The sequence below is a fragment of the Eulemur rufifrons genome, chromosome 25 (assembly GCF_041146395.1).
Source record: "Eulemur rufifrons isolate Redbay chromosome 25, OSU_ERuf_1, whole genome shotgun sequence".
NCBI lineage: Eukaryota > Metazoa > Chordata > Mammalia > Primates > Lemuridae > Eulemur > Eulemur rufifrons.
Window position 1 is genome coordinate 19,849,679 of NC_091007.1, and position 13,784 is coordinate 19,863,462.

Here is a 13,784-nt window from a genome sequence, read left to right on the forward strand (position 1 = left end):
TGCTGTACAAGCCCTTGGGCTGGCAGGGTGCAAATCTGCCCGCGTGTGTGTTGGGAGGGATGTTCAGTAACTTTGCTTGTGTTGTGATTCTCTTGGAAGCTAAATATTGTAAATAAATAACTTAAACGTCCTGTTTTCCAGCACCGAAGGAGGGATTTACTTGCTTACTCACCACGTGTGCCTGGTGCCCACCAAGATGGGAGGGAGGGAGAGTGTGGCCCGTGGATGCCCGGAGAGGATGGGAAATTGATGGACAAGTCCTCCTGCTGCCTCGCCCCTGGGGGTGACATGGCTCCCTGCAGCGAGTTCCTTTGTCTGATGGGACATTGCCATCATGTTACTCCAAACCCTCGAGAGAGTCTGCTGTAATTCCCTCTACTTTGAATGAAAGCAATTTGTTCTTTTAAGGGTCCCAAGGGAAGAAACCCATGTTGTATCAGGAGGTCTGTGGCCTGTTACGAACTTTGTCTGTGTTTACAGCCGCTCCCCATCACTCACATCACCGCCTGAGCCCTGCCTTGCACCCCACCCCCTGTCGGTGGAAAATGGGTCCCTAGTGCTAAAAGGGTTGGGGACCGCTGTCCGGAAGCCCCTCAGTGTCTTACTTGCTGTGTAATTTCCACAGGATTCCTAACTTTTCTGGGCCTTAGTTGGCTATTCAATGAAATGGAATCATACACACACACATGTATGAATATACATATATGTACATATAATTCACATACCACACACGTTAAAACCATTTGCAACAATTATTCTGGGAAAACGTCTGAATTTGTGTTCTGATTAGAAATTAAAGATTGAGAAATCACATACTTGTTGGCTGGGAATTGTGACTATAGCTGATTGTGGTTGATGATGAAACCCAAGTCTTATGGAGGGTGAGTAAAGTATTAGCCTTGTAAATCCTTCTGTTAAACTTTCAGAGTAAAGTCATTTGCTATCATGCTTGGGAGGAGTAGAACTGAGTGTTTATGAGCATGGACTTTGGAGTCAGGTAAACGTAAGTTCAAATCCTGCTTCTACCACTAACAGCTGCGTGACCTAGGCCAAGCCACTTAACCTATCTGGGCCCATGTTTCCTTATTTGTGCAGTGGAGATAACGATGCTAAGCTCATGGCTGGCTGTGACTGCACGTTGTCCACTGGACAGAGCCCTGTCAGGCTGTCCTTGCAACCATGAGAATGAAGCCAGCACGCTAACGACAGTGGAACAGAAACACACAAAGAACTCGAGTCACTTGCATTATTACTGAGCCACTGAATTAACCAGCCTCAAAGCCGCTCAACTCCCAGACTTCTTGATACAGGTCAGACTGTGACCCCTGACTGGGTTAAGCCAGTTGACTTGGCGTTTTCTGCTACATGTAGCTAAAAGCTTCCTAACTGCTACAACCAAAAATAGAATAACTTCACCTTAAATGAAACTAAGAGCTTTCTACAACCAAAGCCACAAACAATGTAGACAATTTTGTTAAATACGGTAAAATCTGGCCCAAATCCAGGAGGTGGCTTAGGTGACATTTAGGAGGTCACAACTGAAGGAGGTCTCAAGGGATGCTCTTCCCAGGAGAGGGGTCACAAAGGCAGCTGTGTTCACTCTGTCCCAGGGAGCCCTTAAAAGATTCGGATCAGGAGAGTGCCACGTTTGCAGTTTTTAAGGGTTTTTTGCCGCTGAATGGTGTGTGTGGGTGGAGAACAGGCTGGAGGGAGCCAAGATTCCCGTGGGGAGTGTTTCTCCAGGGACTGTCAGAACCGCCCAGGTGAGAAGTTGTGTGACTCCAAAGTGACGCTAAGCTGGTGGGAACCCAGGAGGAGACTGGAAAGTTTGGTGCATTAAGCGAGAATATATTCAAAGTTTTAAACTAAATACCTAGAAATTATGTGTCATAGAAACCAAAGAAGGGGCGAAGAGAGAGTGTGAAGAAGAGCGAAATGCTCACCACCGTCACTAATAGTCATGCCAACACCAACATTGAGGGCCGGCCTCGTGCCAGAGGCTGTTGGATTATTTACATGTGTTATTCTGTTTAATTCTCACAAGAAACCCAGGACACGGGCCCTCATATAACCCCATTTGTGGATGAGGGAGTCTAGATACCAGAGTTCAAATCACGCTGCTCACAAGAGTCGATTCTAGCCCAGCGCGCGACGGTGCAGAGTGTCAGGTGCGAAAGGAAGCTGTTGCGTTTGGCAACTAGGAAGTCACTGGTGAGAGAAGTTTCAGGAAAACGATGCGTTGAAGTAAGAAAGTACAGCGATGGAGAGGGAATGGTAGAGACCAGCCTTTGAAGAAACCTAGACATGGAGAGAGAGTGTTTTAGCCTAGAAGGGAGACAAGGTCATAGGAAGATATTTTTTCCATTGGGTGCCTTGAGAATTGCTATTGTACTTATTAGTAATAATTTTGATGGTTTGGGGATTACATGTAGAAAGAGTTTGCCCTGATGTCACTTAGAAATCAAAATGTTTCCAATCCTCAAAGCAAATTTTTCTCTTATTTCATATTGAGTCATAAACAAGAGATTCAGCAGTTCTAAGTCGGGTCAGGCTGGGGAACCACGGCAGCTGGTGGTCAGAACTTGGAGTGACAGCGTCCGCCCCTCCACCCATAACTGTTGGACGACAATCCTCTGATTAACCAAACGCTTACCTAATCAAATTGATAATATCTAATCCAAACTGAGAGTCCATCAAAAACGAGCATGGCGATTAATTACATGTATATGAGATTGTTGTTGTGGGGCGGACTTTTCTGGGGAACACTTTCAAGTTGACCTAGACTCAGTGTTTACTAGAAAAGGATTCTGGCCTGGTTGCTGGCTTTTGTGAGCCAATTGCAAATGCCAAAATTGCTGGCTAATTGCTTTGGTGTAAATGCCAGCTCTCTTCTGGGGCTTCTGAAAGGTTAACATTCTCCTGATACTCCCCACGCTGCTCTTGATTCCTGGGAGGCTGCCCAGTTGGTAATGGGAAAAGGGTGGCAATGGTCACTTTTCCTCTTCCTTAGGACGGGATTAACGAGCGAGATTGGAGACTGTTATTACAGCTGTTTATTTGCAGAGGGTTGATTAAATCTGACGATCTGATTTTCGTGACTTTTTGCCTTGTGTGCTTCTGGGGGATAGGAATATCTATACTTCTTCTTACCCCTCCTTCCCCTTAATCTGGAAACATTCTGGAAAGACGTGGAGATCAAGTAGAGGGCATACTTTCCAATTAAGCAGGAGGTTTCAACATGATGATGTAAATAACTAAATAATTATACTTCCCCAAGGCATCGTTAAACTTGTCTTTTAAAGGAGAAGGTAGAACTTTTAGTTTCTTTCTTGATGAAACAAATTTTGTTTTAGCAGGCAAGATTTTTTAGGCTGGAGGCCAGGTCTTTCGGCTGTTTTGTATCTATCATAGTCATTATTGCTGTTCATGAAATATTTCCAGTTCTTTCCTTGGGCACAGGGGAAGATTCCACTTCCTGGCCCCTTTGTTGGTGGGTGGGGTCTTGAGACTAGTCTGGCCAATGAGTTCTGACACAAAACACGTTTCGCTTCTGTGCTAAAACACTCAGTCTCCCTTTTGAGGTCCTCCAGAGCTTCCCCTTCCTGGTATGGCAGCCAGTACTATTCACGGTGGTGGCTGCTCCATCAGCTGGGACACCCAAGTATTCAGGAAGAGCAGAAGTCCCACCCACTCCCCAAGCCTCATTCTAGGTCTCAATGGGCATGTGGCATGAATGAGAAATAAACTTGGATAGATTTAGGCCACCAAAAATTCAGACTTATTTGTTACTACAGCAAAATTCTGACTGATACAATGGAAGACCCAACCTACGTTTCCAGTCCGTGTTTCATTTGTGTTACTGAGTCTGCTCTTGGGCCACGGTGAGTACCTTGAGGGCTTGTGTTCATTTGCATTCCTGGCATGGAGCAGCGATACGAGATGTTTCTTGATGGAAGTTACTGTCTGATGCTCCGACGAAGAAATATGAAGAGAACGAGGAACCCAAATCCAATGTTTCTCCTAAATTTTATTTAAGTGAACAGTTTCAACTGCTTTTCTTACCATTGACCTCCAAAGAACAGCTTTCAAGACTAAAATTTTGCTAAATGTATTTTCTTTGTCCCTGAACAGTCTCTGCAGTCCCTGGTGGAATAATAGGAAATCACACACACACACAAAATAATCTTTGGAGAGAAAGAGAGAGAGAGAGAGAAAGAGAGGAGTAGGGGGCGGAGGGAGAACCCGGTTAATCCCAGGCCACACTTTCATGCTTGAGAATTAGGTATGTTCAAACAAAAGTGTCATTTCTCTTTTGGATGGTAGGAAAGCTTACAAGGTTCGTTCCAGGTAGAGGTAGAAGTGGCCTGGTCCTATGGACAGCAGTCACAAATAGTTGCCACTCACAGCCATTCAATGACTTGTTGAGTAATAATTCATTCTCCATATTTCCATCAGATTAAGATGACCAGGATCACTAATTTGGCTGATCAGAGGAATGATCATTAACACCATATCAATGACTATATTTCTAGCCAAAAGCTAAGAATCACTTTATATGGGCTGAACGCACAGTTTCTGTTGAGCTTTCTGAAATACTGAAAGTAATTTGAAGATTTTCCCATCACCCCCTTTGAAGAGCCTGGAAATTGCTTACTCCCTTAACTCATTCGGGACCCCGACGATGCCACCTACACTAGCCATAACCCCACCCTGGGCACACGTCCTTTATTCTTGCGGAATTGCTGGCCTGAAATTCTGCCACCCATTCTTCCCTGTTTACTTGCCTGTGGTCTAGTTTTCCCCGCTCGAGCGTGAGCTCCGTGAGGCCAGAGGGACGTCTCTCCCGTTTGCTGCTTTAACTCTGGGGCCTAGAACAGTGCCTGGCGCACACTCGTCACTCGATACGTACTTGTTCCAATGAACGAACGAGCGAATGGGTGAGTGAATTGTTCGTCTCTTGATGAACTGCTTGAATCGCAGAATTCCTATATCGATAGAAGCAGAAGGAAACCTGGAGTTCTCCAGTTCAAAGCCTCCGTTTTACAGATCAGCAAACTGGGGGTCGTGTCCAGGGTCACACACAGGTGTGTCAGAGCCAGGACCGTGACTAAGGTCCGGTGTTGTTTCCATTTCGATGTGCCGGTGCCTGGTGCAGAGCTGCTGGAGAGGGCAGTTGGGAGGAAGGTGGCAACGCCTGGAATGGCTGAGGCAGGTGTTGGGACAGAGGCCACCGGTGCCTTCGCAGTGTCCTGTCTTCCCAGTGCTACCCACTAACAAAGGCAGTGACGAGGCCTCCATGGGTTCTGAAAGGGAGGGATGAAAAAGAGTCGTGTGCGGGGTACCGCGGGTACCAAATGGAGGGGGGTTAAGAGAGATGCGGTACTTTTTCTTTGTCTTTCCTTCATAAACTTAGATGCCTTTCCTTCTCCCTGTAGCTCTTTTAAAAATTATGAGCCACTGAGTATTTTAAATGAGCTTTCTGTTATGTCATAAATATTCAGACCGGGGATGGTAATTGTTCCCTGTGATTAATTCTGCTTACTCGGGAAAGTTGTGCAAGGTTTTCACTGGAGGGGATGTCTTTTATGTTTTAATGTTACTCATGTATAATGCAATTTGTCCCGAACAGGACTTGAGACAGTGGACCTGGGGTTAAGGGCTTTTTTTTTTTTTTTTTTTTTTTCCTTATGGCAATATTTGGAAGTACTTAAATTGGACGGTTTGTGTTACCCCCTCCCTGGGCTGAGATTAAGGTAATTGACGGGGCTCGGGGCCAGAAGTTCCTCCCGGCTGTTTCAGTCCTATTGGTCTGGGGTTAATGGAGAAAAATGCCGTGTTGAAGGTTACTGCGTTTCCCTTCGCTTCCATTTTAATGATACATGCCTGCCAGTGTTTTCTCTTTGAAGAGCAATTTAATAAACAATCACTGGCGTTTCATGTCGAGGGCAAGATTTGTAATGGCATTCATCTCCCCGGGAGTTCTTCCTCGCCACGTGATTGGGCCAATGTTGCAACGAATCCAGGCCTGGTGGCTCGCAGGGCAACGGGGGTCCCGCCTGCGTCGGGTGAAGATGGGCAGGGGTGGATGTGGGGACGATTTGCAGAACGATTCTGAACCCTGCTTACATTTCTCTGATTTCAAAAACATTTCCCAAGGAAGTCAAACCTGAGCCGCGATCCCACTGAGGACCCTTGCAGGGAGGGCCCGGGGCAGGGGACACACAGCTCTGCAGGGTGACCTGCAGCTGGTTCTGCTCTTCAGGGCAAGGGGAGGCCGAGCGGCCAAGGGCTTGCAGGGGGCAGCGAAGCTCTAAGGCTGGGCAAGGAAGACCATCATCAGACAGGCTTATTAAGCACCCACGTGAGGAAGGCGCTGGTTTGGGTGCAATGCAAAGCAAGCCCAGGCAAAAAGTTGGGTGTGGGCATCGATTTTTTTTTATTAAAATCACATGTAAATTTACACTGCTAATTAGGGTAGGCCTCAGGCCCCAGCCAAGGTGCTACGTGGGCCTGCGCAGGGCTGAGCCCATTCATGCACACTCAGAAGTAAGGAGCCGGGCTGGCTTCCGGTTGCTCCTGCTCTGTAATTAACGACAGTGGTGCTCTAGGAAAAACACTCGGGCACGGGGGAGAGCCACCAGGGAGGCTCCGTGGTGTGACCTGGGCCACCTATCATTCCTCTCCACCTGTGGTGGCACTCTGCGTGATGTCACAGGGACCTACACCCTACACGGCTGGTCCCAAGACCACTGCGATGACCAGAGGCTGGCAACATGTCCAATGTGGCAAGCCTGTTTACTTATTCACTTTGCCCTGGGCATGCCAGGATTGGAGAGAAAGGGGCAACCAGACACCCCGTTTTAAACTCCTTTGAGAGCAGGGGTGTGACTTTTACCAGAAGGGAGGGTTGGCTGTGGCCACCTCCCAAAGGCTTCAGGGAAGGGGTGGTGACAGGCACCCTGTGGTGGAGACCCACTCCCACACCGCACATTTCTATATCCTTTTCATCCTTAAAAAAATCCCACAACGAAAAAGACATTCTGAGCTTTGGCCAGTGACATGCTTATTACCAGCAATGATGTGGAACTCACAATGTGACAGAGCCCCTTGCAGATGGGGACGTGCGCGCTGACCAGGTAGGCATGGAAGCAGACGCAGCCCGTGCACGTTGGATGAAGCCGGAGCTGCCGACATCTCCTGAAAGGGCTCTCTGGAGTCAGCCCTGAGGCTGTGCTCTCTCCCAGGCGGCCACAGCACCCCGGGGCTGGGACTTTCTCTGGCTGGGCCAGACACCATATTGGAGGTAGAACAAGGAAGCAGAGTCAGGACAACTTACCCATCCCCCCATCCTCCAGCCTCCGTCCCCTCACCCGTCTCTTGCCTAAGAGCACATGTCCACAGTGTCCTCTAAGACTCCGGTTAACTGGAAGAAGAGTGGTTTCCCTCTCTGTTTTTCTGGGGGAGAATTAATTCTCATTCCGGTGAGATGAGTCCTGCGTGAGGAGTTCATCAGCCTCCTGTGAAAAAGGGCGGACTGAGGACTGTCGAGTGAGGAAGTTCTCAGCAGAGTCATAAAGGGCCGACTTCTCGTGACAAACACAATGCCAGTGTGCTCCGTGTAGTGCGGTGAGTGCAGTGGCTGACGGATGGTTCCAGAATTGTTCTCCCAGGTTCCAGTCCCAGCTCTGCCATTTACCAGCAAAGTGCTGATCCTCTTTGTGCCTCCATTTCTGCATCTGTGAAATGGGCATGATAATAAGACTTACCTACATAGGTGGTGATGAGGGCTAAGTTACTGTAAGGGTTAAATGAGTGTAATATATGAAAAACGCTGAAAGAGTACCTGACCATAGTAAATAATTACAAGTGCTATAATCATCCCTTCTTTTTTCTATTTTTTTCTTGTTGTTTTATTTTTTTATATCTTCATTCTCTAACTTTTTAAATTTTGCTTTCTAATTATTTCTTTTTAATCCAGAGCCTCAAATAGGCATACTTATTTCCTTCCCCCTCATTCCTATGGAATCTGTGCAGGTCCCTCACACTCTGCCTGAGGGAGCCGCATGCACCGCTTTGCCAACAAAACGATCAGTACGAATCCTCACGCCCTTCACAAAAACCAAACAAGCTGGCGGATGAACAAATGTTCGTCGAAAAGCCCTAGACGCTTCTTCTTCCTCCAGGACAGTGAGTTCCTATGGCAGGCCAGGATAATCAAGTTAATGGAGGAAAATGTAGATTTCCATATTCGTCTAGTGAATTTGGAAAGGGACGAGTTATTCAGATTTATTAAACTAGTGGCACTTAGATAGCTGTGTATCTGAAACAGCAAGAAAAAAAAAACTTAGTGAGAATACCAGTATCTGGGCACCACTCCAGAGTTTGTGACATGGCTTGGGCATCTGTCGACCAAGTTCTGGCCCCAAACCGGGTGGGGATCACCAAGAGGAGCAACCCTCAACTTAAGGGATGAGTGCACGGCCCACACTGGTTTAGGTAAATGGACCTGAATGAAGTACTGCTAAGACACTACTTCATATTAGGAAATAGATTCTTCCTATTAGTATATCTCAGTATAAAATTAATGATTTTTTTGCTATCTTGGGACAGGTCTATTTGGCAAAAGGAATCTTAAGGAAATCAAGTGTTAAGTGGTGATGGGAGTCCAAGTGTCTGGGCAAGGCATGCCACACGTTACTTTCTTGTTAGCAACCTGGATTTACATGTTCACGGTGCTAGAAGGCACAAGGGGCCCAGCACAGTACAAGACACGCAATAGATATTAATTGCAGGCCGGGCGCGGTGGCTCACGCCTGTAATCCTAGCACTCTGGGAGGCCGAGGCTGGTAGATCATTTGAGCTCAGGAGTTCGAGACCAGCCTGAGCAAAGGCGAGACCCCCGTCTCTACTAAAAGCAGAAAGAAATTATATGGACATCTAAAAATATATATAGAAAAAATAGATATTAATTGCAGAGGAGCTGTGAAAATAATTCAGGCAAAGCTGCAATCGCCACGGAGCTCCGACCTTTCGGAAACACTTGCATGCGAGGTGCCGGGGCCCCACGCTGTTCGCAGGGTGCAGACTGAAGGCGGCCCCTGAGGAGGGACCCCTGCTCACGCTCCCTGCTCAGCACAGCCACGCCCTGGCCCAGCGGGGGCGGAGGGTCCTGCAGGGAACGTCACCTCTCCTACCCCTCCTGCCCTGCACCCTGCAGCCTCCAGTGGGAAGCCAGTGTGCTCTGCAGACTGTCCTCCTTTCAGCGTTCCAAAGTCACCTCACTGCACTATGTTTAGAAAAGTACAGCAAATCAAAAGACAATTCCTTGGCCCTGGAGGTGAACAGGGTAGTTTGTCATTAAACCTAACAACCAAGAGAGCCCTGCATGACAAGGGCGTCTTTGGGAGGTGACGCGTCCGTCCATCGAGAGCCCTGGCTGCTTGCAGAGGTCTTCCGGTGCCTCCTAGGCAGCTGGAGGACGCCAGGCTCATTAGGTCATGTTTACTGAAGGTGCTTGTTCTCTGTCTCTCCATTCATTCGGTCACAGGACACCCGACAGGACAAAGCGTGTTGTAACTGACCACCAATGGAGCCGGCTCTGTTCACGGATTACGGTTGCCGTGGCAACCAGCTTTGCTGAATTCACCACAGCAAACATAGAATGAATGGCTGGGTCAACACCCCAGATAAAAAGAGGGTTATGCAACTGTTTGCTGAACCCTTGGCAGGGTTTTTTTTTTTTTTTTTTTTTCCTGGACTTTTCCCAGAATATCCCCATATTCACAAATTCCAAATGAAGAATTCTTATTTAAACCCATAACAAGTATTTCCATTGTTCATAGAAAAGAGCTGTTGCTTTTGGAAATATAAATTAAGGCCTGTAGTCGATTTGCACTGGGTGTTGCTTCAGTTTCGGTAACGGTGCAAAAGCACATTTAACGATAAGTTTTCCCTAGACAGGAAACCAGAGAGGCCACTCATGTATGTCTAATGACTACATAAATAATTTCATCTACTTAGATTCAAAACTCCAGTCATTAAATGGTTTTACTCTCATCTCAGCGAAATAGGGTCTTGAAAATGAATTTTAAAATGCAGAAATAAGCTTTTGAAAAAAAAGATCAGAGACAGGACGGAGCCTCTCTTTGTGGAAAAGCAAGTTGGCAAACACGACCATTTATTTAAGACAGTGAGTACAAAGGAGCAAGGTTCTGGGATCTCCTGTTCCCCAAACCATTTAATTCTATGCAAACAATTACATGGTAATATAATCCAGGTTTCTAGAGTAGTTTATGTTTATTTCTGTCTCTGACTGGAAGAAAAATATTGCACCCAGTGAGATAGTAACCGTTGTTATGACTTGTACCTGGGTGGTTGACACAGCTTTCCTCGTAATTATTTTCCTCTGTGTTTCCCTGATTTGTGAATTTCTCATACTTCCTGAGTTCTGGCTCCTGGAGATTTTCTTCCCAGCTGCGTCTTCCTCCTCCTACTTTTTTCCCCAGTAGAGTCTGGTCTAGTGTTTCATATAAAGTGGGCACTAAGCTGGTGGCTGTCGTCTTGAACGGCTCACGTCAGACGCTTGAGTTCGGCTCTTTTCCTTTTCTCCTGTTTGCTCTGAAGACACTGACCTATGTTTCTTTACATGCAAATTTTACCTTCAATAACAGTTGTTCCGTCCTTAAAATCCAGCCGGGAGAGAAGGACCAATGAAATACCTTGAAGATTTCTTTTATTTTTACATTTTTAAAGAATTATTGATCATGAGGCCCAGATAAATTATTTTAGATTGAGTGATTGATAAGTGTAGCAAGATCATTAATAACCAAATAATTTCAAGATGCCTTTCTTTTTTTTTTTTTTTTCTAAACATTTTGAAATTATAATTTAAACCATAAGGATAAAAGCTGAAAAATTATGCTTAGTTTTTGCTAGACAATAAGTGCACCTTTTCCTGTTTCCCCCAAGTAAAAATCATAGTTTAATATTTAATCACACCCCAAAATGAGTTTTCATCTCAGTACAAAGCAACCACTACATACACATAAAATGCTTATTTGTTAATGTAATAATTTCCCTGGCTCATCCAACGTGCAATGCACATGACTTCAAAGACTACAAATTGGGGGCAAGTGTACACAAATTGAAAAAACACAATTCCAAATCTCAAGTCTTGCTCTTGTAATTATTTATAGGACACTCAGAACATTTTTACTTCTCAGTAAGATGTTGTACTATCATTTGATTATCAGTCTACCTCAGAATATACATTACCAGATGCCAATTTGAGGGATTAGAGGAAACTTATAAAGTACTATATTTCTTAATGGCTGAACAAGGTAATTACAAATAAGTTTGTTTTACCTTCTGCTTAAGATCTCTTTCAGTCTCAGCACCTAACAATACCTAACAGGCTCCAAAAATGCTATCAGGTAAATGATGATGCAACATTTTAAAAAGGAGCCTACTGCTTCAGCTTAAGTCATTCAGAGCCAAAAATCTGAAGAATGACCAAAATCAAATATTTTTATAACTGTATAAATGTGATCCAAATGTGTCCACCACTAGTTTTTCAAAAAGAAACATGCTATAAATAAGCAAACTACATCTGCCCACTGATTTGTGTATGGACTCCCTAGATGTCTCATTGGGCTTAATTACAGACCACTCACAGTAACAGATTTTTAGTATAAAGTGTAGCATGATGTTAAGCCATTTTAGCTTTTTGCACATACATGTTGCACTTCTGGCTGATAAATAAGAAAAATTTGCAGCATTACATTGTTAAGCTAGGTTGCATCCATCCCTTTAAATGGCATCAATATCAATGTCATCATCCTTGTTATCAGACTTCACAGTTTCAACTTTCGGGACACTGGCAGTCTTCGAATACACCACCTCAATGTTCTCATCTTCATCTTCTTCTTCACCACCAGAAGATTCTTCCTCTGCCTCCTTCAACCATTTTATAAATGGTTCTGCTTTGACACGAATCTCTTTGGCAAGTTCTTTTGAGACATACTTCTTAGAGGCCTTTTCTGACCAGCTGATGATGACTTCCTCTTCTAAAAGGTCTGCGTCATACATCTCCTTCAAGATATGAGGAATCTTGGAGATGAGCTGAGCTTGATGCATTGCTACCACACACTCCAAACCATGAAGAAGGTACCGTTGAGCTTTTTTGTTGTTGTGACAAAATCGTAGGAAATGGCGCCTGTATTTCTTAATCTGTTCTCTAATCTTCTCATTAAATAGAACTTCAGTCAGAACAAGAGGGCCCATGGCTTTTACATCCAGTCTTTCTGCTTCAGCAACAATTTCTTTGTCAGACGAGTCAATGATACCCTCTTCTTTCTTTTTCTTGACAAAATCAAACAGGATATTGACGCGCTCTTCAACTGTTCTTTCCAAATCGTCACTGAGTGTCAGAACTTTTGGGTGGTCACTGATTTCATCCATTCTTCGCTTTTGAGCTTCCTCAGTCGTATCCTCTCCCCAATCATCATCCTCCTCTTCTTCCACAGCATGTGGAGGAGGACTGATTTCATTTGGTGGTGGTGGTGGTGGTGTCTCACTGCTGGATACAGAGCCATTTTCCTTGTCTTTACCCTTTCTATTTTTCTTTTCCTTTTCTTTCTTTCCTGTACTACTGTCACTATTCTCAGGTGGGTTTTTGAGAATGAATGTGCAGAGTTTATGATGTGTGTCAAGCATGCCTCGATAGCCACAGGCTTTACAAGAATTACCTATTGTTTGCTTCTTTGGATTGACATGCAGATCTGTTTCAGGATTCTCACATTCAGGACAGAGAACAAATTTTTTAATGAATCCATCCAACATGTCTTGCAGCTTATTCGCCTCATGAGATCCATTGACAATGTAACGGTCATTCTTAACATCAAACTGGGTCTGTGCTCCCAGCTCACAACCAAAATATTTGGTGGGATACGTTGGAGGCCGATTAAGCGCCTTTGCAACGTCAACCATGTTGACTATAACTGTCTTGATTCCATTTCCTTTGCCCTCAACCTTGGCAATCAGACGGGGCATCTTGTAGCGATAGAACTGGTCTGACACACTGCGGTTGACGTTGACAGACATTTTGGCTTATTAGTGGCTTTATCAATACGATGAAGAGATCTTTGATTGCAACTTTTTGGTATCTTCTGTCTGGAGAAGAAGGGATGACATAAACGACTGCAAGAGTTCTCGGTCTCTGACATGAAAAAATTTTCGCCACTGAGGCTGTAAGCTTCTTGCTTGTATGCTATGTTTCCCCAATACAGGTACCAATGGCTGCGCAACAGCTCGTTTTCGTCAAATAAAGACATAAACCCAACGCTGCTCGCCCGGGACTGGGATGAAGTGAGGCACGTTATAAACCCGAGTCCGAGTCGGCGGTGGCGGCGGCGGAGCGCAGCGGAGGAGCGGCCGGGCCAGGTGCCGCCGCCGAGCAGCGGGGAGGGGCTGTCCCAGCGACGTCCGGGGTCCACACCCGTCAGCGCCGGAGCCTGGCGACCTCTGGAATGTTCTCGCTCTGACTCAAGATGCCTTTCTTTTTTATCGTGTTTTTATTTCCTATTTTTATCCTAGATGCAGCCTGTCCTTTCTGGAAAATTGTGGAGAAAAATAACGAACATAAGTGAAAACAGTATGTATTTTTTTCTGAAGCAAATATTTTAAATTTAAATTTAAAAAATATCCTACTATTATTTTTATTTTTATTTTTTTGAGACAAGGTCTCACTCTGTCTCCCAGACTGGAATGCAGTGGCCTCATCACAG

The 13,784-nt window shown here is 45.2% G+C and overlaps 1 pseudogene across 1 annotated transcript; it reads right to left on the reverse strand.

Moving 5' to 3' along the window:
• Positions 1 to 10,862: 10,862 nt before the first annotated feature.
• Positions 10,863 to 13,543, reverse strand: LOC138375411 (eukaryotic translation initiation factor 5 pseudogene; annotated as a pseudogene). Its single transcript, XR_011231495.1, has one exon. The product of XR_011231495.1 is annotated as a eukaryotic translation initiation factor 5 pseudogene (transcript).
• Between the last annotated feature and the right edge of the window lie 241 nt (positions 13,544 to 13,784).